Source organism: Anopheles coustani, chromosome 2 (assembly GCF_943734705.1).
Source record: "Anopheles coustani chromosome 2, idAnoCousDA_361_x.2, whole genome shotgun sequence".
Taxonomy (NCBI): Eukaryota; Metazoa; Arthropoda; class Insecta; order Diptera; family Culicidae; genus Anopheles; species Anopheles coustani.
Genome location: NC_071289.1, coordinates 14,292,664 through 14,320,435, shown reverse-complemented (window position 1 = coordinate 14,320,435; position 27,772 = coordinate 14,292,664). Strand labels below are relative to the sequence as shown.

The following is a 27,772-nucleotide window of genomic DNA, read 5'->3' as shown; positions in this document are numbered from 1 at the left end:
CTGCCCACCCGCCTCCCACCAGGAGCACTAGTGCAGAACCCACCTCTTGTGAAGAAGTTTATTTTTGTATGACTCAAGCCACCGAAAATCATAATTCTCAATTACGTTTCAAGAGTTTCCCCGGGCACCCGGTGGGCTGGGAGCTCGGGTCCCATTTGAAAGATGTGCCCGAGGAGCGCTTCCGGAAAAGGGATAACCGGCGCAAATACCGGAACCTTCCTGCTCGCAGTTCGGAATCGGGTTTTTCGTTTGAAGTTTCGAAGTCATCCATTACGGGCTGAATTATTCATGGGCAAAATCACTCAACTTATTTAAATTTGACTCAATTAAAAATGTCGCCCGGTCGGTTTTACAGCAGCAAAGCTGGTACCCCGAGCCGGTGGCCGAGCGCGTGGCCCTCCGGAATGCCCTGGGAATAAAAAAGCCAGACCGTCAGCTGTGTTATGATGGATCGCTTGTCTGGAATATTTGATTAGGACGTTTCTGTGACTGTGCGCACTTCAAAAACAATCCTACCGAGAAAACGTTATTAGGTTTTGCAAGCATACTCAACTTTGTCAAAATCTTCCAAAAGAATTCCATACCATCGTGACGCGTTGTTGGAGAGCGTTCATGACGCTAATGATTAAGACGCAACCCGAACACAAACGCTCATTACGCTGCGGTACGAGACGGCAAACACTAATCGAATCATTCACACTTTTTCGCTCACGAGCTGCAGAACAAATAGATTATGCCAGGGCGAAGGAAAACAATCCCTTTCCCCCCAACGATCGTCTGTTCTTCCACCGAATCCGCTAATTTGTCCATCGGTTAGACTGGAAATGGAACCAACCGTCGGTGGGGTTCATAGATGGCTTAATTTGATTCCCATTTCCACACATCATAATCGTTCCGTTCTGGTGTTCTAATCGAATTATGCAGCCGACGACGCTTTGGCTGCTGCGGTGTCTTGAAATGTGAGACGTTGTCGCCGCATTCTTGGCGCAGCTTTGGATGGCAACATGGCGTAGACGCTTTTCTGCTGTCGTGAACATGTTTTTGAATGAGGTTAGCAAGATTTGATGCTGTTTAAAAACATCGAAAAACGTATTCGATGGATATTCACAAGAGGAAAATAAATAATTATTTAAAAAATATGACAATTTCTTGAATGAATCTTTTGATATTGCATAAGACCCCAGCAATGCTTTGAATGAATGAATATCGACAAAGCCATGTGCCGACTATGTGATCGATTTCAGCCACCAGGTCTTGTCATGTGCGTATTCTTTTTATACGCTTATTTCCAATCACATTGTCCTGCGAAACGTTTTCCAAAAAGCGACGGAATTTTTTTTTCGATTCGGCCAATTTATATTCTTTGCCATCGACAGCCGGTTCGGGTTTGGGTTGTGGTTGTTTCCGTTTTTATTTGTACTCTTTTCCGCGCTCAGCTCGCACGGTGCTGCCCCAGCAACGGGTTGCAAGTTTTGGCCAGCTCCGCTTGTTGCTCGTCGAAGGCCATGTTTCGGTACCAATTGGCAAGTCAATATTTCACGATAAGTTATGACAATTTTATTACGTCTATTATGAATTATTGGCTAGCTCGGCCCGGTCGTCGGGTACGCTGATGCTTCGAGAAGATATCTTCGATCTGTCGGTAACTACGAGCCGGCGTGGAGGGGCGAGATAAGAGAGGGGACAGCGAATAGTGACGCGGCCGAAAACCAAATTCGTTTGATATTTTGTCCAGTCTCTAGTAGACAGCTGTCAAAAGTACCATTTTTGGAAATAGGCGGATGCCTTGTTGGCCAGTAGATTGCCGTTTACTATGTCATGTGTCTGGAAAATACTATTTGAATAAAACAGCAATTGTTGCCTAAACCGGATTCGAATATTCGTTATCCAAGATTGATATATAAGAGAAAAGGAAATGCATAGGACTTCATTATTTGAATCATAAATAACACTTCATTTACAATTCTAAGTGAAGGAACATGAATCTTATCAATTTTTTAAATAAACTCGTAATTGAATTCTGGTGAATTGATAAAATTAAACGTTGCAATAAATGGATTATAATGAGAATCATATTTCATATTGTTAACAGTCACATTCACTTCTTGTAAAAAAATAAATCATACATAAGAAAAAATTTTGAAACCTACTTCCTATAGTTTGTCTTGGTTGGTTGCTATTTGAGAAATATAAAATAACTCATTTAATGTTAAAATAACATTGACTAAAAAAACGCAGTTGAAAGCTTTATTTTTTAACAGAAATAACTTTCGTTATTTGAACCCTAATCCAGTTACGTAGTGACTTTTATCTAGTTTGTTTGGGTACTTAAATGCCCATATTTAGAATTTCAAAAGTATTCTCTTTGTTTTTCTCTCGACAGCTGCAGAACTGTCGCTGACCACCGGCGGAAGTCCGGCACGTCCGCTTTACCATCGCAGCGTGAACCGGCGAGTATTATAGCGCCACTCATTAAAACTTTACAGCCGCTGGATCAATGTAACTATATTTAAACAGGACAAAAAGTTTCCCTTTTTTGAACCTTTTGTTTTTCCGTTTTTATTTTTCCCACTACCACCTTCACGGTTTTCATGAAATTTAAAAGTAGAGGGAGTAAAGAATAAAAAAAACAGATACTCACACATACAGATACTTCACTTGTGAAGAAGATCCACCGGATTGGCGGTGTCCTTCTCGGACAGACCGCTCCGGTGGACAATGCTCTTAGCGATGGCCATTAGCATGCTTCCGGTTTTGCTGTCCGCTGTGTAAACACGGTTCAACACTGGCCGGGGTTCGCTCGCACAAGTACCTGCATAGCAGCCACTCCACGATGGGTCGCTGTTGCACTGTCCGGCAACCGTAATCCCCCCCAAAACCGTAGCAACCCGTTGCCACCCTCGACGAAGTTCGTTCGCGTTGGCTTTAAAAGGATCGAGTTTTAAGTCTCATTTCCGCCGCTTCCGTTCCACCCATGCCACTGTTCCGGTTTTAATTTTGATTTCGGTTCATTCATAAACCCTTGGCGCTTGTTTTGGACCCATTATCAACCATCCCCATGGTGAGGATACTACTTCCGGCGATGGAGGGGGGAAAACGGACTACAAGGCCGGCTCGTGCCTACATTTTTTATCATAATGCCCTTTATTCTTCATTTGCATATTAATACAATTTTCATGTCACCACCATAAAACGACACGGGCGCGGCCACATTTGCACAAACACACGCAGACCCGCCACGGACCCGCTGGAGTGTTCATAAATTTTCCAATAAAACATGTTTCCACCACCAGCTGGCTAGAGGGAGCCAGAGAGAGAGAGGAAACGATAAGGGAAGGTTGTTGGGGGAGGAAAGCAACAGTGAGCTCTGTGGAAGATGGAAAATTATGAACCAGCTCACTCATTCAATCCTACCCTACTGCCCTTTGCGGACCGTTCAAGAGTCGTGGTGTTTTTTTCTGTAGTGTAAAAAGAATTGAGTAAAAAGTAGTTTATTTTTCCCCGACACTCACTCATTGACGCCTTCGGTTCCTCTGGAGAGTTTTCCCGCTGTGAATGGATGACTATTCCTTTCACTTCTGACGCTGTTGGCGTAGGATAATGGGGAAAACTAGTTGACTTCTGCCAGTGGTAATTTTGTTGTGGAAGGTCGCAAGTACAATGTCTCTGATAACCACGTGTTTGTTTAGTTTTTTAACCGTTTTTTCGTTCGGTGAATCAACAAAACGAGTATAATGGATGAATTATCTTCAATTGAGTTATGATAAAAATATGCAGCAAGGTTGATGAGGCAACCAAGTGAAATTAAATGAAAAACATAGACATGTTACACAAGAATACACTAACGAGGTTTACGCTTCCAATATTTTAACACACTTCATCAAAAGGATAGATTAGAAATTTTCCAAGGCGTATCAAACACTCAACACATATCGCTTGAGAATGGGTCAATACATTGTACAGTCATCCGCATGATAATTTCATGACTTTAGGTACAAATAGCTTATGAATTCTTTACTTCTATTTATACAGTTATTGATAGGTATGATAAAGATATTACCATATTAATTATATTGGTTGATGTACTAAATTAGAGTTATATATTATAGTTATTTAACATATTTACTCTGAATATTGGATTTATAAACAGGTACGTAACATAAAGTATTTCAATGGTTTTAATTCATGGATTGTAAATATGTCATAAGAAACAGATGCTTTCTTAATGCCCTTACTCTTATTCTTGTTTTTATAATCATCATCTCTTATTCCTATTTTTATTAACATAAATTATAATGATTACAACGATGAAGAACCGATAATAAAAGGATGATTTAAAATAATGTTGAGTAAATACGTGTTGTCAGTGATAATTTTTTGAAGAAAACCCGTCCCTTTAGTACATATTACGTCATGAGATCCGTGCGAAGACGGCCGTCGACGGATGCCAAGAGCTTTTTTTTCCTAAGGGTTCTAAAACACGTGCCAGAGAGCTCTGCTTGTTAATTTCACCGCTATCTGAAACCATTTATACCATCACCCTGCCCTCGCCTTGGAAGGATGAAACAATGGACAGCAAGCACACAAAAAAGATGCTTGCATAAAATATACACTGGTAAGCCTGCACACTAAGCGCACCTCCCGACCCCTGAACGACCGTTTTCACGCACAGCATCTTCTCGGCGGCGAGTGTCATCCTTTCGCATGGGAAAAGGAAAAATTTGACCAGGAATGGGCTAATTATTCGGACAAGTCGGGCTCTCGACCGTGGCCCGGTGCGTTGGGCATAAATTACACTTTTCCTCGAGAGAAAAACATCGCTTCCGCTGCTTCGCTGACCTTCTTGCGGCCGTTTTCCGGCAGGATGGGAGGACACGAACGACAGTTTCTTGTTCCATCTTCTTACCCCCTGACGTCGACAGTTCACGGTCCAATTACAAGACGCTCGGGTCGGCCCCGGGGATGGTCGGTTGATAATGGCGTTTTCTGCACCCGAAAACTGGCCGTTACTGGCCGCTGCTGCCGCAGGGGAAAACAGAGTGAGTGTGACGCCACGACGCGGCAGAAGAAAAGCCACCCCAGTATTCGTTGAACGCTACGAAGGAGCTGCGGAAAGCAGATGGTGAAAAAAGGGATCCTTCACTGCAAACGGAAAGGAAAAGAAGAATATCTCACTTTCCTTTCGGTTTCCTCCACCCCCCTCCCAGCAGGCCCCACCCGCCTGAGAGCCCTCGCTTCCGGCAGTGGCCCGTTTCCGGTAGGCACGCACTTCCTGAGGCTCGCCGTATCGGCCGACCCGGGTGACACAACAGGCGGCCATATTTACCACGTCATTCCGCTGGCTGCGTGAGGCCGGGGAAATGGCACCACGGGGTCCCGAAACCCGCGCGGGTGTGGGATGACATTTTTCACCCCGTTCTGCGGCCCGCTGTGTCCGTTTCCAGCGCTTCCACGACGCTTTCCGGCAGCGCAGAATGATGTCATTTCTCACCGCATCCGCAACTCATTGGCGAAGGGAACTGCGCGGTGCGCGTCGTGGGGCGAGCACTCCGCGGGTCCTGGACACCCCTCTGCCCCGCGGTCCTCTACCTTGACGTTGTCGCCGTCGTCGTCCTCGTGGTCGTCGCTTTCGATGGCAGCTTCGCCGGACGGATCCGGGAGCGATATCGTCGCCACGGCTCATTTGTTCTAATTACTTATGCACCCAGAAGGTTGTTTAATTAAACGACTAAATTATTTATCGCCCACGGGCCGACCGGGTCGGGTACGGTGATGGTCCTTGGAAAAGGAATCCACAATGTCTAAGGGGGGGGAGGGGAGGGAGTTCCTTTCTCCGAAGCACTCTGGGCGAGCGGATCCAGCGAACGCTTCGCAACGTTTGTTTTCATTTTCCAAAGCAAATAAACAGTTGTACCTACCTCTCTCGGAAAGTGTTAAGGTGTGCATCGGCGGGCATTGTCGATGATGGCGAGGCAAACAAAATACCCGCTGTGAAGTGGGTAAACAAACGAACCCGCAAGCCGGGCGTTGAAAGTAGTCGACTAATGTGTCTTAAATCTGTTAAGACGCTATTTGCCCGCAAGAGAGTATGTGTGTGTGTAGATTTGTAGGCGAGCTGCTACACTCATTTCGACAACCGAAATAGTGTAGGTAAATGATAGAACGACAACTTAAAAGAAGTTGAACACTTAATTAATATAAAATCAAGTTTCTCATAGACAATTTTACATTTCTATTTACCATATAGCATTCTTAAGAATAGATCTTAAGAACGAACGTCTGTATCGTCATAAGAAAGTAGGTCCCAAGAGTGAATCACTGTTTGAATGCTGAAAAAACAATGCAACAATTCATTAGATTCATTTGATAAGGATGATCTATTTGATTTGATCCATCTGTCTTTAAAATCCTGTCATTTGATCTGTGTCTTTTGATAAGCAACTGAAATTTGATTACTTCTGTTGAAAAAGCAATGCTTTTAATTTGATTTGAATGTTCAGCCTTCTCCCTTTGGGTTCCGATCAACAAAAATGGCCTTTCCTGGGACGATCGTTTGATCTTCCCGGCAATCCTAAATATTATTTGGGGCGTCCATTTCCGAACACACCTCAAATGGAGCGCCCCCTTAAGCCTTCGAGGCTGTGGGTAGACTTTCATTAATATTAATTGACTTTTTGTTGTTCAGCTCGGTCCACCGAGACTGGTGAGTGAAATTATTCATCCAAGCATGGACTTTCAAAATCATAGACTCACACCAGTCCAGCATAATGCCAGTCTTGATTCTGCTTAATTTTATCCACACTACTTCAGTGCATCTCCCGTATACGGATCAAAAGTACACCATTTCTCCTTGGCTTGGACGAAAACAACATTCACGATCGTCACCAACAACCTAACCCTTGACGTCGTTTCGTCCGTACGAAGGCAATTTCAACCGACCTGGGGCCATTTTTGGATGCACGAAGATGAAAATTTGTAACTATCCGCAAGACCGCTCACTCCATGCCCTGTTGAAGCGGGGTTCGAGGAACTGGTTGCTTATCAATTAACTATTCATTGAGTGAGCGCACTCCACCATGAAGCCTCATTCTTCCTCTTGCTATCCACAAGCAGTTCATTTTTGTCTCAAGATCAAACGAAATGCCAAAGTGGCCAAAAATCCAGTGTTGTTTCTCACTCAAACAGCAAAGCAACAAATTGTGGTTGGGAAGCCTTTCTTCTCTCTTTGCCATAAGCTTTGGACATCCGAGAAGCAGAAGATTATCTTTTCGCTCTTAAGACCCCGACGATCCGACCCGATAGGAATGATGATTTTACGATGGAAAAGAAACGATGGTAAAATATTTATAAAGATAGCAAGTGTTAATTAAACAACTTCGGCTACAAGGAAAGTTGTCGGTTGAACCAAGGCCCAGTGCGGCAGGTCCCAGTGCGGCAGTTTCCACCGGCGACCGGGCGCCTCCACCGGGCTCCAACCCACGGGTGGGATCAGTGGGAAAACGGGTGTTTCCATATTAATTTGTTTTCCCTTAATCTTCACCTCCGGCCCGGCACTGGTGCGTTTGGCGATACACTCCTTTCGGGTTGTTTTCGCTCTACACTCTCGAGAGTACCCAATTTTCCACTGGATTACAAACTTTCCCGAGTGCTCCCGGGTCTTTGCGCGAGCGGTTCCGACAAAAACTCGAAAGTCTGCACGTCTTGCCTCCGTTTGTCAGGGAGGCAGCGCCTTGGTTGGAACCGTGCGGTAGCATGTTATAAATTTTAATGGTACATCACCTCCACTACGCCATAGTTGGTGTTCAATCAGCCCGGCCTGTACACTGGGTCCAGTCACATACACATACACACACACGAACGACCCTCTATCCTTCTAACCGGGTGAAGGATGGTTTGAAAATTTGAACCGTTAACGACCGCTTGCAGGCAATTCGTTACTCGTACGGTAGAAGGAGCGGGCAGAGAAGAAGCACTTTAGGAAAAGTTACACACTATCGTGTCGTTTCTTTCTCCCAACCACCCATGGTGTCCCGAAGAGGCAAATGCATGCGGTAAGGTCACGGAGAGTGTGCGCAAAAGTTTGGCGTGTTTCGTTTAAGTTTGTGTCAAAGATACTTCCGGCTGGTTGATCTGGTGTAAAACTAGTTAAAATTTCATAAATCTTCAAAAAGATTGCGGTAATGAGTTTTGAAACCGATGCCGATAGTGTAAAATTGTTGCCGTCGTTTGGTGGCGGGAAAACCGGAAGCCGTTCCCGGTGCGATTCTCGGAGGGCGTGTGTTTATGCCGAACACCATCCGCTGCGAGACGATCCAAAGTTTCACCCGAGCGGAACAACTAGTTAGCTGATTGTTGAACCGAAACATTTTGAGGAATTATGCTCGTGAAATCGTACATCCCACGACCACATCCCAGCACATTTTCCGGGATGTTTAAGGGTTTGAAAAGTGGGTTTGTTTGGGCTGATCTTCTTTGAAGAGACATTAGTGTACGTTGAAGGTTGGTGGATGGTAAACAGCAGCACTTTGCAACTATTAGGAGAAAGATCAGCATGCGCGCTGAAGTTGCTAACCAACTCGTTGAATGTTTACTTAGCTGTTTAATCAACGCGTGCATCCTTCACCTAAAGTAGATGGAAGCGATGAACCCGAAAACATATTAATTCGTACTCGTGATCAATTATACGCCAGAGCATAATTTTCATCACTATGCAGAGTTAATTATTTGATGTGAAAGCAATTTCTACCCTTTGTTTGTCTTTTTTCATTTTCCCGTATTTCCGCTCTTTTCAGAAGTGAAAATCTTATTTAATTGGTGTAGAAATCCCCTTGAATCGGGTACCTTTTTGATGTGGGACTAGCATTTCCGTAGCATTTGTTAGTGAATATGCTCCAGGAACAAAACTCTGCACGGTGCAAAACCCGTTCCGGAGGGATTCTGTGGAAATGAGGGAAAAAATTGGAACATGATCCCGACGAATGGGGAGTAAGCGCGAAAAAAATGGCTCACAATTTTAATTTGCTACGGGTTTGAAAATTACACGAAACCTTCAGAAAATAAAGCCAGAGTGTACGTTCATTCAGGCGCAGTTTGGGCGCGGAAGAAAAAATATGATGAAAACCGAGACGCGCTGCAAACGATGCCGTAGGAAAATTTTTAGCCTTTGTTTCATTTCGCTGACCACGGTGGAAGTCTGTATTTCTGGTCACGGTATTCAGTTGGTCAACGTTTTTCGATAGTCCGAACGACCGACTTAATGAACACTGCGCTTCGTTGGAGTCTCCATATGAACGAATGCGCAAATTTTGTTAAGTAAATGAGCAATTTGTTTTAAAGGGCGTGGAAACTTTTTTTTTCCAATCGAGAATTTTGTGAAACCTTCCAAATATTTTTAAAATTTTAATGATTTGATATGCTATGGCACAGCGGATCCGAAATTACTATTTAATGTATAAAAAAATGATGGAGAAAATAATAACTGAAATGTGACAAAAAGGGAAAACATATAGAAAATTGCTCGAAACATAACGTTTCAGATTCCGGATCCCACTTTGAAGAATTCTACTTTAATTTTTTTAAATTGAATTTCATTTCCTCTTAGCAATGCTGCCTTGGGTTGACTGAAATTTCGTTCCCTCGACGAGTGCCAGTTTCTTCCGGGCTTCGGTGCAATTTCACGCCGATTTTATAAAGCAATTAAACGAAATGTGTGGTGATTAAAGGAATCGCACTTTCATCAGTACTTTTTCGACGCCAGTCGGTAGAGTATCTTCTCGATTTCTTGCGCAAACTGTAGGAACGGTTCGTTTTACACTTTTTAATTCCACCGTTTCGCACTGTCTCGCTGGTTCCCTTTTCTTTCTCTGTTTGCCCCAATAATGGTACCTAACTGCAAGGGTACTTGCGCGAACACTCCAACTAGCGATGAAACTCGGTAAACGGATTGGGGCAAACTTTTTTTTTTCGTTCACGGATGGCGGGATGGATTTATTCCGATTTCCATGGCTGAGCCGTGTGGGTCGAGTGGGAAGTCGTTTTAATTAAATTAAACCGATGGGTAAACGATAGGTGTAATTTCAGGCCTTGTCGACTGTCTACACCATATATGTTGTAACTGGTTGGTGTTGGTGCATGCACATTGTACGTTGCAATTTGTTATTCATGAAAAATTCCTTTCTTTTGGAGGTACTCTGATGGAGCCGTTTTTAGGATCTACTGTCCCAAACAATTTAAAATTCACCAAACAAGTGTTCAACTGTGGACTGTCAAAAGATCAAATCTAAACTTAAAACACCTCCCACGAATTTTCATCTACACGATCCTCGAATGCGGCTACTACGGTTGAGGTAGTTTAATTCAAACCATTCCTAGTGCAGCATCATCTGGCGGAAAGTGTTCGTACCAGGGAAGAAATTGTTCCCACGGTACAGGATCTTTTCTCTTACCCAACACTCTCTTACACTCTAACGCCGAGCAATCAGCCCACCCTACCGCGCTGGAGCAACTCGTGGAAAATCTTTCCGCCCGTATGAGAAGAATCTCGTTCGGGTAATATTCGAGACGGAAAATAGGAAAATAAACACTCCGACGACACCCCAATCCGCGGGGAGGGGTGAATCGAGTAGGCGAGGGGATGCTAGAGCGAGACAAACCGGGGAAATTCTCTTTGGCGAAAGAGAGAAGCACCGTCACGGTGAACGACGAGCCGTGAGAGTGTGGACCATGTTTTCATCTCCGAAGTGTTTTCCAGCAGCATAGAATGGTGAGAGTGTTTTCACCGCAGCATCCGAAAGGACCAAGGGCTATCAGGGCTGAGCGAACGAGCGGGGAAGGGGAAGGGTTCGCGGAGTGGGATGACAAAACAATGACCATGATAAGAGTGCCGTTGCAATAATCAACATTTACCACCTCACGCCTTCCAGCCTCCGCTCCGATGGGTGGTGAATTTCCATCCAAATTGGGACTCACTCAACTCACCACCGTCGGAAAACTCGTGGTGAATATGTCGATGGAAATTTGCATCGCTTCCGAATCCAAGCAGTCCCTTCGGGCTCTCGCATTCACGTGTCGTACATGTTTTCGGCGCATGCTCCGCATGGAAATGATGATCGAAATTCAAAATTCGAACATACACTCATTTTCCTCTCAGTCTCTCGCGCTCTCACGCTATTCCCAACGACGTTGTGTTTTTCTGCTCATTTTCCGGTCGAGAAAGAAGCCACAAGGGTATTAGAGTATATTTTTTTGTCTTTATTTACCTTTCCCAGTGACTAGTTTCGAACACGGAAAAACACCGATTCGGCTCACAGTCGCCGCTCTCGCGTGGAAAATGAGTGTTGCTCTCTCGGAGTACAAAATTTTTCCAGTGCGAGCATCTTCAATGGCTCAGCGATTTAAATGAAAGTTCGTGCGAGCGTTCGGATTTAGTTGCAACCGTGTCCTTGCGCCGAAAGGATGATGGCATTCAAGCGCGTCTCGCGAACCTCGTAACGTGACCGAGAAAAACTTTTTCCCCGCAATCACTTACCGTGGCGGTCGGAAAACACTCCCTACATTACCCGAGGGAAGGCGAAAAGCAAAACGCAAACGTTTTAGAAAATTCAGCGTCAACGCGAGTGTGGTTAAAGATTTTCGCTAAACGCTGGTTAGTTCATGTGTATTGTTTTTCGTTTCACACCATCGTGCAAGTCGGTGGAACGCTCTCGATTCCGGACTCCCCGGTGCGAGGAATTTCGGGCAAAGTTCGGAGATAAACACCACCATACGCTCCGTCCCGAGTTACCGTGCAGCAAGTATTGAAAATTCGCTTGCCATTAGTTAGTTAGCCCTCAAGAAAGCGTGAAAATGTATGTGTTTTGGTGGAGGTGGCTTCCTGTCCGGAGAGGCGAATCGAAATTTGTTCCTAGTTCTTTGTGAAAACGAGTGTGTTGAAACGCCTTCCTTCAAGAAATAGAATTGTTCAAAAGTTCGCTCTAAACTTTCATCGGAAAACTTTTAATGAACACAATGTTATTGCACTCTAGAAAATCATAAGAAAAACTCGTCCTTAAGCAAATCGCTACATATTGCTTGTATTCAAACCATCTTGAAAAAGGTTTCCCTTGGCCTTCGTTCAGTTGGTTCCAAAATCGATCCATCTGTTCCGTCTCGTCCACTTTCTTTCACAAACGTCACCTTCTGAAATTCGAAAGCAAGTTGTCGAAATGCAGAGCCATCACGCAGCGTGTGCATCACGAACGACTTCAACTGCCACAGCTTGGAGCACATTTTCTGCTCGCACAATTTTTCCACCCAATATTAAAGTGGTACCGGGTGCGGTAGACGGGCAGACGGAAGAGCCCGTACCCGGAAAGCAAAAGAAAAACTACATAAAAATTGGAAGTGGGCGGACGGTATTCCCTTCATGATCCGCCACATCCGGTGATGCCGCTCCGGTGGGAGTGGAGGGTGCCAACGGAAGAAAATTTGTCGAAGGTGGAGGGAAAAAAATGAACAAAAGTCGCTCGAAAAAGTATCGAAATGAAGAAAGCGTGCCACAAGAAGAAAAAAAAAACACACTCGAAAAAGAATGTGTCCAAGGACGAAAGCGTATTACTTAAGCCATCGAAGCAACAGCGTACCGAGCCCGATCGTACCCGGTCGTACCCGGTTTTCCCCCTCAAAAGGGGGAAGGGATGGGACGTCGAGCGCAACATGAACGATGGAACGAACATCTTGCTTTTCCATTAAAGTGATTGCAGTTTTTTGGCCGAGAAGCGTCCGCCCTTCGCATTCGTGCGCGTCGTCGTCGGGACGGGTTTTCGGGCTCCCGGGAAGGGAAAGTCGTTTGTCGTTTTTCACTTCCCTCTTCCTCCCAGGGGGGGTGGTCCTCGGTATTTGGCCCGGTCGGGGGATGACACTTTTCGCTAAAGCCTGTAGCCTGTGTACGGGAAACGGTTCCTTGCTTTGCCGTCGAAATGGTAAGATTTATGTGCTGCTTCAACAATTTCTAGCAGCCTTCCTCAAAAGATTTCCCCATCGAAATCGACGGTCGGGCGAACCCGAAGCCAAGTCTAAATTATCAACCAAAAATGGCTCCTTCCACCATCCGGACGGACGAGTGAGCGGAGGAAAATCCGAGGCGGAAGCGTACACAGGGGAGCCGCTGTTCGGGCTTTCGGGGCAGCTGTTTTATCGAAATTGAAAATTAATTAATTTCCCAAGTTGCATCGTTTACTCCGCCCCGACTTCCGGTGTTGCGCCGAAACGGAAGAGACGGAAGACGGAAGCGCAAGGCGGCGGTGACGAGACCGGCAACAGCAGCAGCATCCAAGCTGAGGATGCCTCTGCACAGATTGTTGTCTTTTTTTAAACTCTCCGCTCACTGTTTCTTCGGAACATCTTTCAAATTTTCTTTCTATGTTCGGACGGTGTCTTATGTCCACCTTCGAAAAACGAGCTTCGGTTTTCGTTTCCACCGAAAAACAAAACGAAAATTGCCTCGATGTCACAAGTTCCGTTTTGTGTTCTTTTTGAAACAGTTTTCTCAAACCCCAAATGGGTAGGTTTCCTTTTCCGTGTTTCTTTCACGTCCTTTTGCGCCAGCACCGAGCATCTTCGGTGAGGTTCGCAGAAATTTCTGTAAGAATCCTTCCAACCTTTTTCCTCTACTGTTTCCTTGCGGTAGCGAAGGAGGTGTTTAATTGGCGCCGAGACGCTGACAGTTCGTGCCGTTACCGGTGGAAGAACCTTAAGTTCCGCTGCGTCTTTGTGGAAGCCAACGGTGGGGAAGCAAACAGACACCGTTGACATCTGCAGTGGCTAATGAGAGGCTCCGGTACTTCAAAGGAAACGCGACGAAATCCGGCAGAAAAGCGGTTCGTCTGCAGCACCGTGTCCTGTTGGTTATTATGAGACGTCTCGCTGCCAATGGGGCGCATTGTCTCGATGGTCACGTCGTCCCGTTCGCCGTGAAAGGGCAATGAGATGGAAGAAAATCTGGGGGGAGGATCCCAACAAGGACCTAAGGTTTGGCGACCGGTGTATGAGTTTGTGTGTGTGTGCGTGTGTGTGTGTGTGTGTTGGCGAAAGGACGCAGTGACGGTATTTCTCGGTAGCCCGTGTTTGAAGACAGGCGGAGCCATGGACTGCAGAAGATCCTTGAAAGAAGAACGCACTTCAACCGGAGCGAACTTCGTGAAGTGTTTATCAGCTGAAAGTGCTTAGAGAAGACCTAATGGTGCCGTGATATTTTGCTTAATTGGTTATGTCTTTTCCCGAGTTGAAGCCGTGCTGAGTAAAAGAGTGGATACTCTATTATAGTGCATTCGACTGGGGGAAGTAATTTATCTGAATACGATAAATAAACTATAAGTTTGTTTCTATAAGCCATAAATTCGAAGCATCGATCGATCCGAAAGTGGCCATTTTCCCAATCAAGCCGCTTTTATCCTACGATAAAAGATGAAACGAGTTTTCACTTTTCTTATCGCCTCCCGAACCGAAGGTGTGCCGTGCGATGAACATTGCGAAAACTTTTTGCATAAAAACTTGTTTTAAATTACGTACAACAAACAAGAGAACGCAGCGAAAAAGCAACAGAAACCGGGGACGCTCGGGGCCAGCCAGCACTTCCCAGCCAGCCCCCGAGTGTTGCTCATAAAATTCTATTTTAAAACTTGCAGAAATCACTTTAATTTCCCTCAACACACAACAACCACAACCGGGTTTGTCCTGGTACGCCGCTTGCTTCCGTTCATCCGTTCGCTGGAGCTAAACAAACGCTCAAGGTGTTCGTTCGTTCGTTCGTTCGGTCGGTCGGTCGCCTCACCGGGCGGGGGCTGATTCGGTAAAGTTTTCCAACCCCAACACCACCCCACGCCCACCACCATATATTGGCTGGAGGCAAATAAAAGCTCAAGCATTCGAAACCCGGCGCTTCGCTTGTGCGCCCGGGGAGAAAAAGGTTTGGGCTCCGGGCATGTGTTTCCCCGTCGAACGTGTGCACCAGCGTCGTATTGCAAAGGAGTGAAATAAAATAACCAAACCAAATAATGGCATGGAAATGTATCCCCTATGCTCGGTGTTTATATGTGTGTTTTATGGTTTGCTTCAAACAAAACCAAACGTACAGCAAATAATACAACATGAAAACAAAACCCCTCGATTGAGGCAAAAAGAGAACAAGAAAACGAAACAGCCACCGGTTCAGTTGATTTGCGCCGCTCGAAACCGGGTTTAGATTCGCTTTGTGTCTTTCGAGGAGGGGGAACGCAGGGTTGAAAGGAAGGAAAGAAAATCAGTTGCAATTTGCAAACTTTCTCGATTGAGAGATAAATTTATAAAGATCCAGCACATAAAAGTGAAGTTTTGCCAGTGTTTTTTATTCCATTCGTTTTTGCACTTTCCCGGGCCTGGCCGGGCTGGGGACGAGTGGAAACCCCTGTCGGGGTGAGGGCACCGGATGATGGCAGTTGAATTGTTTCGCTGGCATGACGCTTTTCCTCGTTGCGGGGGGGAATTTGAATTTGGTGCTCGCTTTCTCGACGAAATGAAAGGAACGCCAAATAAAAGGAGAGAATAAAATCGCGAAATATCGCGCACGAAAATTGCGATCCCCCTCTAAATAACCAGGCGGGGACGGAGGATGGGGAGGGGGAGAAAAATGGCTGCTCGCTTCATACACCCAGACGCAGATTTCGTTTGATGGCACATGGTTTGCCTGTTTTTTTTTCGCCATCGTCGCATTTTCCGTGGGGTACCAGGATGATTTTTGCTCGCAAATCTTCCCACCAGAGGCCGGAATTGGTTTGGGAATGTTGTAGCCGCGCCTGTAGAGCCGGCTGGTCGGGCGGGGCCATTCGAGCCTCCGGCCCAAATGCAATAAAGTAGTGCTTGGGGCCCAGAATGGTATAAGATTCTAGAGTGACTTTTTGTTTCGGTTTTGGTTTGTGCCACAGTTTTGCTGATTTGAATTTCGCCATCAATTCTGCCGAAGACACACACACACACACACAATCCACGGGAGACAGTTTTGTTTTGCTCGCGAGAAGAAAATCACTGAATCGCGAAAGAGGACACCGAAATCCACCCGAACCAAAGTGCGCGACGCGGGGGGCAACGGGAACGGTGAATGGGAAAACTTTCCGGCGACCTTTGCGAGCGCCTTGGGAAGGTTTTTCCGGCCGTGAACGGTATTATATTCGGCAATGTCTCACACTATCCGCCACCGCACGCGCCCCCGCTCACACTACAAGCTCGTCCTATTGCTATTTACATCCGCGCAGATATACGATTACTCTATGTTTTGCTTTGTTTCGAAACGCAAGAGGTCGTCCTGGGTGGGAAGCGTGTCGAAGACACTTCGGTTTTATGATGGTATAAATATTCCTCACCAACACGGCACACGCTCGGTGCGGGATTGGCTTTACGGAGGGTGAAGTGTTCGGGAAATTGGAACCGTAGTGCAAAGAAATCTGTCCTGAGAAGACGCCGTTCAAAGAGCGCTGATCATCTGGGGCTCGGGTTGTGATTTTATTTACCGAGCAAGCAAATGAAACCATCACGCGGCAACAGACTGACGGAAGGGCCCGAAAATGGGCTGTCTTAGCGGTGTGTTAGTACAAGCAGAGAAAGGGTTTTCCCTCTTACTGTGCGCGTAGCTAACAGTTGGAAATGTTTAAATTTATCTTTAAGCCTGTCTCTGTTGAGAGTGTCATTAAATGAAGCTTTGTTCATTAAACCCTGGACGGGCTGGAATGTGATAAATTTATCCACCTTTCTTTTTTCTAAATTATACGCAGAAAAAAACTGAATTCTGGAGTGAATAATACTTTACGAATGACCCAATCGCTAGTTTAGTTTTGTTTCGGTTTTTCACCATAAAGCCGCAAAAGGGTTTTGCCCCGACAAAATAATCGAAAATGTGCTGGTAATAAAGAAACAAAAATAAAACAAATCTTTGCTCCACCAGCAAAGGGGGGAAAAAAAACCGTCGGAAACGGAAAAGCGCAATATCCTCCATTTGTTGTCCGTTTCATTCAGCTTGCTTTCATTTTGTTCGTATGCCCATCGTATCGTTTTGAGGATTTCTTCTAACGCAGGTACGGGAAGTAGGGATATTTATTTCGCTCGAATCGAATTGGGCAATCGGACGGTTTCGGTCTGGTCCGTTGTAGACGCTTTGTTCATATCCGGATCCGGATCCGAGGGTCCGTGTGCCCCAAATGAATCCTCATTGAAGATGGACACGTTTCACACATTTGACGTGGAACACGTGGTAAGTTAAAGGCGGGAAAAAAAACATACAAGCATTGACCAGCTTCCAGCCTTTTTCGTGTTTCTTTGTGGGCTTTCCCATCGTCTCCCGGTTCCGGTTTTTTTCCGAGCTTCACAAAAATGGTCCATCAGTGAGCGTATTTGTTCACGAAAACAAAGCAGAAAAAAGGTATGCTTGGAGAAAAAACTCTCCTCCTTCAGAAACGAATTTTCGTCATTTCCATCATTCGCCCGACCGATGGGTCTGTCCAGGGGTTTTTGTTCCTTCCTTTCTGGGTTTCATTTGATGTTATTATTACGTTTCTTTCACCGCTTCGAAGGACAACGGACGGAGCTCAGTGTCAATTTTTGCGTACACACTTTCTTTTTATGCCTCCCCATTTCCACTCGGCAAATAAATGTTCCGAGCACTGGATTAGTATTTCTTCCGTCCTCGGCGTTTTCCGTTCTACGAAATCCGGTGTCGCGGCAACCGCCCGACGAAGACCGTTATCGAAGAGTTTTCCGTTTCGTCGGCGCGATCCTCAATGAAAAGCTTCCCTCGTGGGTGCCCCGACTCGGTGCGATATCGAGCCGTGGAAGAGCAGAGGAGAAAAAAGGAAAACAAATAAAAGGGACATTTTCCTAAGAGAAAAACTTTCATCGGCAGCCAAATAACTTGCCTTTTCCGAACGCCGAACTTATACCCGACAAATAGAGGGCACACCCGGAACGAAGTCCACCCGGCGAAACGTCGTCAGTGGTTTTTCGGGTAAGGGAAAGAAAAACACCAATCCCAACGAAATCCACACCAGTGAGATTGTCTTTTTTCGGTTGTTTTTCTTCTCCGCAGTCGAAAGAAATCTTCGTGCGAAGAAACACGGACGGAAAAAGTTCCGAACGAAATATCGGAACATCTCCGCGGTCCTGCGGGGAGGGCGAAAGTGTGGAAAACATTTTGATGATCTGACTTCAAACGAGAGTGAGAGAAAAAAGAAACATACAAAACTCGGGAAATCGGTTGAGTTTCTCAAGTGACGCACGGGGAACACTGGAACCCCGAGGAGGTGCGGTATGCGGGCGGACGGAAATGAAGTGGATGAGACGATATTCGATACGCGCACGGATGCAGCAGTTTGGCTTCCGTCGCTAATCCTTCAGCTTTAGCCCAAGCCAGTCTGAAGGTATGCTCGTGTCGGTGGCGTGGAAACTTTATTGTCTCCTACTTTCGCGGCGACACACGACGGCAGAATTTGCACCATCGAGTATCAAGCCAACGCGCACACACACTTACCCACAGATACTTCATACATGCATGGTGTTTAGGATGTCTGAAAAATCCACACTCTGCGGGAAGCCAGAAACTCATCCGAAGCTTTTCTTGTCGGAAGGAATATCTTCCTGCAGCAACCAAGTCAGGTAAAACCAGTCGGCGACGCATACCTGACCCGAGGCGATTTCTGCCAGAAAATGGCTGGGGGAGAGGAAAAACTCAAGTTTTCACCAAACTTGTGAAACTCTAGTTTGCTTGGGGACGAGAAGCTCGTTCGTTGGCGTTGGACCGATGAAAGGGCGACGCGTTGCGGAGAAGTTGCCAAAAATTTACATAAATAGTTTACAGCTGAGGGCAACGTGGTGAAAATTGTGTAGCACGCGACCCCAAAACGTTGACCGTGGCCAGAGGATGGCCCCGTCTCGCTTCCTTCTGAATGCATGTAACGAAAGAAAAACGGCAACTACAGAGAAGCTGTATCACAGATGACAGAAAAAGGAAAAACAAAGCAACCACGTGGAGACGGTGCCCTGCCGGCATCGTCAACGTCAGAGAGAATTGCGTTTGTTTCATCACAGCAACCTCTGTGACACCGGGTGCTGGGAAAAAAGTTTCCGATAAAGTGATTGTTCTCAGCTGTCCACGGCGAACCGGCATGGGAACGATGGTCGGAAATAGTTGTTCCCTACTGTGCGGCTGCCGAGAAAGGATACGAATTACCTCAGTCGAGTTTAGCCGGAAAGGAGTTTGGCAACATCTTTGAAACAAACCTCCGCACTTTGGTGGATAGTTTTCGCTCGGACAAGCCTTTCGTTTCCCCTCGACTGAAAGCCGACTGTACGCTCTGGTGTTTGTATTCTTCGCTGTGCATAAACTATGTTTCCGCTATTTCTTTTCCATTTTAAATGTGATTAGGTTTCCTCTTCCAGGCACCGAGGAGGAAAAAAACAACGCCCAACGCTAGCGAAATTGTGAGCGAGATAAAAGTGCTACTTTTGTGCCACGGCAAGAATAGAGCGCGACAGAAAAAAAAAGTTCAAAAGAATACCGCCGGCGGCAGAAGCAAAAAAGGGTCACGCAGAAAAGTCAAAAGCTCAAGTGGAGTTGCGGAAAGTTTAAATATTCCGGCCAGCAAAGTGAGTGGCGGCCCTGGCAGTGGTTTGTCTCGGTGGAGTCGGTGGCGGTGCGTGCATGCGGAGCGGAAAATGCGCCAACCGTGAACCGTAATATGATTTTTCCAGCAACCGTCAAAAGCCGCTCTGCAAGTGAAAGAACGTTTTAGCAACGATGGTACAACGCAACAAGTCAAGGTGAGTGAGGCGTGTAATCGGCCGGTCGGGGAAGTAAGTGTTCCAATCGAAACTTTACTTCGCTACACGGTCTGACACAGGCGTTCACATTAATGACGTGTTTGATAAATTTGTTACGGGACCAAAGGGCAAAGGGATGGGAGTCCAAACTTCAGTTAAGTTAATCGAAATTGAAAATCATTTTCCGAGCGGAGCCAACATACATTCCGTTTCGTTTTCTGTGTTGTAATTCTATGAAACCAGTGTTTGACCATTACCCAACCAACAGCACACATTGGAAACAGTGCGTCAAATTCAAAAGAATAGAAACATCCAGTCCGCTCGAACTGCTTGCCACAACAAACATGACAACATGTCAGCTTTCCTGCACAATTTAATTATGTACCACGATCCATTACGCTGTCGTGTGGAACAAGCAAACCCTACGCACGATTGGCTCTTTCCAGTAATGCCACTGCATTACCAACCGGCTGTGTTCCAACGAAACAGCAGTCTGAATGAATTTCCGCCTGCAATCGGACATCGATCGGCGGTCCACGTCGTGCAACTATTGGATGCAGAACTCATTCAAGTTCATTATCATGAAGCTGGGCACGATTATAGTGCAGTTTGGGTGTGTCTGTGTATGTTTGTAATACGAAATCGATTTGAATCGACCTCGTACCAGAGATGCACCGGAATGAGAATACGGTGCATTCATTTACACATCGATTTGTGAGTATTTGAGCGTTGTTGATTCGTTTCTGGTACATTCCATTATGATGTCGTTATCCATTTCAATTAATCAGTTGGCCTTAAGCTTCACCCGAGAGATATACTGGTAACTACTTAATTTGATCACATTGCTAATAGAATGTATACTTTTCATATAATCGCTCCTAACACTACATACCACGTTGCACTAAGTCTTAAACAGATTAAAACAACTTACCCTACATTCAATTTAGCTTAATAGCCACACAAAAATATAGTGTGCATTATAGCCACTTGCCCTAGTTCTATATTCCAATGCCAAGGTCTACGAAGCTCATTTTAATAAGAGGTACACGCGTTAATCTTTAATTAAAAGTTTTCCTTGTTCACCGCGCATACGACTCCGCATATCCTCGGGTTCGATGCATTTTCTTCGATGCTTGTTCGTTCCACTGACCAAGCGCCCAAACTACACCGGGTACGGGAAAGTATTAACGAGGATTTCAAGCCTGCAAAGCGGCGGTCCCGTTCATTTCCTTACACCTTGGATGCACCTGGTGCTCCAATCGCTTGGCGGCTTCTTATTCGCCGAACGCTTGCCGCTACCGAACGATGGACGGGCGCTACGAAATAATTATAAAACTAATTTCCTTCCCATCCGCTTCGGCGTAGTTGGCCACTGAGCGGGGGCGTCCTGTGTTGGCCTTTTCCCTGCACTGCCTGGACGGTTTTATGACAAGATCCCGGAAGAACTCGTAGCGGAACTATGCTTTGCCAGCTGAGTTTGAGCCACCACCTACCCCGAACGGTGGAGTCCATTTCGATCGAAGCGTATCATCGGAGGACTTAGTTTTGGAAGCCATTTTTTACCAAGATGGCCTGCTTCCCGGACGTCATCGTTCGGTGCTACGGCTAAAGTGGCCAGTCACTGGTCGGTATGGCAAAATGGTGTGGCAAGGTTTCTGTAACAATAAAGTCCACTTGCATCGATAGTTCCAACCATCCTTCATGGTCAGAGGACGAAGAAGGGAGATCTTTCCAAGATAAACGGTCACCAACCAAAGGGGGCATCGGCGGGTCAGTGGTGGGTGTTTTTGGGAAGTACGCTGTACGTTGCTCCTGTGTGCCCTGAGGAACGGTAATTTATATTCATAGGCAAGCATTAAAACACCATTAAGATAATAAATTACGTTTGATTAAATCTGCATAAAGCTGGCATGTAAAAATTGTTGTAAAACTTACCCACCTCCGATGGCCTTGCCTCGGCTCGCAAAATCCGACAGCGGGCCGAGCTCGTAACACATTCAAAAACCCTCACACATACTCCCGCTCCCGGTGGGCGAGGAAGGCGGAAAAATGGCAACAAAAGAACGAGAGTGAAACCTCGTTCCGAGCAGCATTACCGGGAAGGCATCTTAGGCACTGGTTGGAGCTACACTTTACGGATACCATTAAACTGCTGATGAATACACGAAACGGCGGAACGCTACGAACGGCTTCGCTCTCGCAAGAGGATAAAGCTCCGGCCCGAAAAAGGATGCCTTCGCCGGGCGCGGACTCGGGCCGTGTCGGGCTGGCAGAAGGGGTGAAAGTGATTATGAGTCGCACGTAAACCTCCAAGGAGCAGGCCCCAGACCCCCGGAGAAGAGGCGAGCTGGCGAGGAGGGAAGGATGATGGGCGAGTTTAGCTCCACCCGGCGGGGAATTATTAAAATGTGAAAGACGATGATGTGCAGCCCGTTATGGGCGGGCTGCTTCCTGTTGGCGAGATGGAAACCGTCCCGTGCCGCGTCCATTAGCCGAACAATGAGCTACACTGTACACTGCAGCATACAGGGTCGGCTTCAGCAGCAGCATCGTTCGGTTGTGCCCTTACCCGGGCAGCATCGTTAGGTTTACACAAGTTAGCACCGAAAGTTCGCCGTCGTAAAAACGAGCGAAAACGGTGGCTTGGCTCTTCTCGGGAAGGAGTTGATGAGATTTACCCACGGGTTTCTGCAGGTTCAGTCTGGCAAGTTTAGCTACTCACTTTAGGGGCTGTGGGAATGGTCGTTTGGCGCACTCTGGGCGTCACACTGTTTGTTGTGGCCTCATTGCCGCTCGGTCCCAGCCGGTGCCCATCAATGTCATTCACTGGCGCGAGCTGAAGAGACGCAAGCTTTTATGACGCAACTGCTTATGCACCGAAACGACCTTCCGTGGAATGTGCTCGAGGGATTGCCAATTCTCAGCTACTGCCTGCAACGGGGCTGGAGCCCCTGGTGGTTGGAGGCCGCTTTCTTTCCATGTTTGCTTCCGTTACCCATTTTGATTTGCAGCGTCAATCTGGAAGGCGAGGATGGTCAGGAATTAATTAAAACTAAGCTTAGCACACAGTCAACGTACCGCGGCGTATGGCTAATGTACGAAATCAATGTTACAAGCCCGAACTTACTAAATTAATACGCCTCACCACCTCGTTATAAGCACTCAAATTTCACTAATGATGGCTTGAATGTCAATGATAATTACTATGGTTCACATACAACACCAGGGTAAACACTTGAACATGATTAATTTGAAAAGGGTAGTTTTTACAACATGGTGTTGAACCATTATGAAGAAGACCGCTATTTTACTTCCGCACTGCCTACGGTAGAAAATGGGCAGGACATCATTATCCCCAGTCATCACACCTTTCTCCGGTCAGTTTTAATTGGTATGTTATGTTTGTATAATTAGGAGGGTCTGAAGAAAATGCAACCCTGCAGACAAAAATCCTGATGGTTGCAAGTTTCCACAGTACTTTTAAGGGTATACCTTTTACGGCCAGTCGTAATTAGTATCTCACCTCATGTTATGATAATTGGAGGACAATAAATCTTTTGAAAATGTAACACTTGAGAAAAAATTCTCACAACGCTTGCATGAATCCCAGTTTAGGATTCGGCTTGCTGTGCCGACTAGTAACTCTTTTACTCACCCTTGGGGTTCAGATCCTTATATGGGATTCGAATCTCTATGACGACTAGCAACTCTTTTACTTACTCATTCACTCTTTCGGGATTCGAATCCCTGTTAAGGATTCAAATCTCCTCGACGACTAATAGATATTTTTACACGTTTCAAATAACAAAAGAGGTTACTTAAAGATTCGAATCATCGTGATTATTGTTCACTCTGATTAACATCTTTAAAAAAAAGAGTTGTTATTCTCATGATAACTTGCGGGAGCTATGAACTCGTGATATAAGAATTAAAGAAAGTTAGTGAAACATGTTGGTTTCTCCTCTCCTATGAAACTTCCTACTACCGCAAAATTCGAGTTTGACTGATGCATAGAAGCTAAAAACATATATAAAATTTAAAAAAACAAACTAAAAAGCTAGAAGCTAAATGGTCATTATTTTCGCTGGCTGTTTTGCGGTTGACAAACGCGACCGATGAACCGGTAGCCCCCGGTTTTCCTAGCGACGGACGGTTCTCCAGCCCGGGCAAATCCGACACCACACCACGCGGGAAGCAACCGAAATACGAGCCCTCAACCGGCGCAAACGAGCGGAAACGGCAACAAAAACACTTTTGACCGCACCCGGGAAATTCGAACCTTTCTCGCACCCATTTTCCCGAACGGAGCATAGAGGCCGCCGCCAGTGCGTGATGCCGATTGAAAACGTTAGTAGCATTGAACGGAGAAAGAATGGGATGGCATTGGGGCGTGATGCAGGAAGCATCCTGTCGAAACGATCCACGACAGTTTCGAGCTGCGCCACCCGTGGCCACCACAAAAGAACCATCACGCACGCATCGTACCCTTTCCGGTCGGAATTGGATTCGCTAAATACCAGCTGGTCGCGTGTTTTTGGCATTCGGTCGCGGTTGCAATCGATGCGGCCGGCGGTCGATAATGGATGTTTTAATTTTCATCGATTCGCGCGGAATTAGTTTTCCGGTGAGCTTGAGCGTTTGCCGGGAGAACAAAGCGGGAATTTTGAGGATTTGTGCTGCAAAATATCGAGATTGAAATTTACCCACAGTTTATAAACAGCATCCAGAATTTACATTCAGCTCGATGCGTGCAAAGGGGCGAAAGCCCTTAAGCCGCTTCTAACAAAAGGCTTTATGGAATGATTGTTTTATGAAACTTTCATCAGCTTCCTGTTTACAATGGTCTTGCTGCAATGGAGTGGTTTTTTTTAAATCCTTTTTTCCAAGGGAATATTATTGTTCGTAGGTTCGTAGGTTGACTTATGATTCGAGCGAAAATGATTGCAGAAAAAACAATGCATGAATAATAATTTTGTTGGCAATGCCCCTCATTAGGGAGTTTTAAAATTTGCTTTAAGCTGTCAGTACTTAAGAACTAAAAACTTGAAGTTTTAACCGCAAATTGAAAAGTGCACTGTTAAATATATTAAGTTCTTTTTTTTAGTTTGAAATGAAGAAACATACAAATTAAAATCCTTGCACCAGCTAAAGAGCAGGGAAAGCAAACAAAGTTACAAAAACAAACTCATCAGCACACAAAAGACGGTTGAGAAAGGAAAAAGGAACGAAATTCCATCCGTCCAAGGGGGAGCAAAAGTTGCATCGTCAAAACAGGACCGCTTGGGCTCCAAACACTCCCCAAACAAGAAACACCACAAGATGTCACATAAAAATCATTCTTGTCTAGCGGTTTGCGTGTGTGATGATGCAATGAGCAGGAAGCCAATGGAGCTGGAGAATTGACGGGAGGGAAGACCGGTATCGGCTTTTCAAGACGAGAAACGAACGGGAAACTTTCTACCGTCCCCGGGCGACCGGGCCGAAAGGGGTGGAGTGTTTGGCAGTTTGAAAAGTTTTCCACCCACAGTTCGGTTCGGTTTTGCCGGGGCTTTCCCATTGGCCCTTGAGGAACGAGCCTCTAGCTGACAATCGAAAATTTGCATATGTTACGGATCAGCAGTCGAACGAACCGCTGGCAGAGGGAAAGCTAAAGAAAAGCTGTTTTTTTTCTCCCTCCAACACACACACACACACAAAATACACACACACACCCCGAACATTCGAGTGAAATGTGCATCTGATCGGATGGACAGCCGACGATGCCATTGGGGGCGGCCATTTTCCGAAACGTCCGGGTCACGCCGGGATGCCGAATGGTAGACACAATTTTTGCCAGCATACGGGCCCCGTTTTCCCTGGCGGGCTTCTGGTGGCCAAACTTTCCCCCTTCGGGCGCTCTCACAACGCCTTCCTCTGGCCGCGGGAGCCGCGCTTCGATTGGCCTGCCCGAAAGCGAGGGCTTCACTGCCAGTCTGCTGGAAAATCTGTTCCACACGAAGTGTTCCCGCGTCCGGCCGACCTTCTCGATTTCCGAGCGGTCGCTTTTCCGTTTTGCGGGGTTTTCGGGGCCCCGGCCAATGCAAAGTTCATTCCGTGACATCCTGCAGATGCTTTTCCCTTGCGTACGTACACCACCGTCGCCCGCTAGTGCTTGCCAGAGTGCCATTGCACAGTAGTGTGGGCCAAGCGGGAAAAGTGATCGCAGAATGTACGAAGGAAATGGGAAAGTTGCAGAAAGTTTTCCGTTTTATTTATTTTCCAATGTTGATCCCGAGACTCCTTGAACGGAGCCGGCGCGGGTTGAAGAGCCGGCCGAAGGCGTGTGGAAGGGGTGGAACAAAATGCCTCGGTTGGAAAAAGGTTGAAGAAAATTGTCTTCTCGAAAATTTCATTATCTGAAACTGCCTGCAGGGGTGTTTGTGCGGTTGGGTAGCTCGGCTCGGCCCCCAAACATTCCTTTTCCCCAGGCCCGGTTGTGGCCCATTTGGAGCAGTCCGACGGAAAGCGAAAGAGAAAAACTGCTCGGCAGGAAGAATACGAAGCCATCTTAATTTTAATGAGCATCGGTTTAAGTTTCAAGCACCATTAATGCAACCCGGTCGAGCGAGCGGCCAGCGAAAGGAAAACGAACAAACGCTCCGCACCGAAGGGAAGAAACTCCTTTTTTTCTGAGGAATTTCGTGCAACGGGCCCCGTTTTGGCCATTCCATCGCAGCGCTTTTAACCCTGCCATTTGGTGGTGGGGAGGCAAAATGAAACCTGGAGAATGCGACAAATAAAAGCGAACGGCAAATCTAAATAAAGAGAAAATGGCGGTGAAAATTAAAGTTCACTCGTTTGCCTACCGGTTTTCCCGGCTCGGGTTTCGTGCCGCATCGTTCTTTCACCTTTTGCTCGGTTCATCCCGACTCCACTTTTGGAGTACGCTCGTACGCGATCCAAAATTAGTATAAAAGTTTAGATTGTTTCCATTCTTTCGACGGAGAGGTTTTTTTTCTTTTCGTCCGTGCCTTTCACAAGCTCGATTGGAAAGTAAGGAAATCTCACAAAAGGTTGACGGATTTCACACGATTGTTCGTACGATTGAATGATGTGAAAAACTGTTCCCGCACGTGAGTGTGTGTATAGTTTAGAAAAGGTTTTGAGTTTTGGAACTGAAAAAGCAATTTGATCAATATCTAACCGAAAAACGTACAAAACCCAAGAACAAACAAAGGCGTCTCTGTGCTGCTTCTTACCAGACGGAAAGCGAAGGTGGAAAATAAACCGTCAAATGTGATTTTTCTCATCCACTCCACACTCCACGCTCCAGGTGGAAAATCCATCGCACCGATGGGTAAATAAATCCATCACAATATGTACTTGCTTAACCCTCCAGCTCCCTTTGTTGATGGAGCTTTAAGCTTTTCCGTTTCATTTTCTTTGCCCAACACATATGCACACACGTCTCCTGCATTGCGATGCGGAAAAAAAGTGAGTTTTCCTTTTCTTCGGTCCCGCCACGGTAAAGAATGGTTCATTGTGCACACACACGCACCAACACGTACACGAAAAAGAATGGCCATTATGCGTTCGGTTTTTGGGGCGAGGAGAAGCATCTACCATGAAGCAGAGCGCAAGCAGAGCAAAGCGAGGAAATAAATTACATTTTGGCTAACGTTTTGTTGGCCCTTCCTTCGCGAGGAGGTATTTTTCGGGCCGACCCGAGGAGGCAGGAGGTGAAACGCGGGCCTTTTGCTCTTCGACATTTCGGCCAGCACGAGTAAAAGACTTCCGGTTTGGGAGAAGAATCAGCTGCGAGGCGGAAGTCCATCTTGTTCGGCTGCACTGTTGCACCTAATGGTCGAGTTTTCCGAACTCAACGAGGTCAAGTGCAGTTGCTCTTGAGGTTTTAAAATAAAGAAAAATTGCTTTGAATGCAAGAGTTATTTTTTCATGTTTGAAAGCTTTTTCA

At 46.1% G+C, this 27,772-nt stretch overlaps 1 protein-coding gene across 1 annotated transcript in view; it reads left to right on the top strand.

Annotated features, from left to right (window-relative positions):
* Positions 1 to 19,796: 19,796 nt before the first annotated feature.
* LOC131263162 (protein O-mannosyl-transferase TMTC2) overlaps positions 19,797 to 27,772 on the top strand; it is a 129,627-nt gene continuing 121,651 nt past the window's right edge. The window contains exon 1 of the mRNA XM_058265320.1: positions 19,797 to 19,818. The gene's annotated coding sequence lies outside the window, so the exon portion shown is untranslated. The remainder of the gene's footprint in view (positions 19,819 to 27,772) is intronic.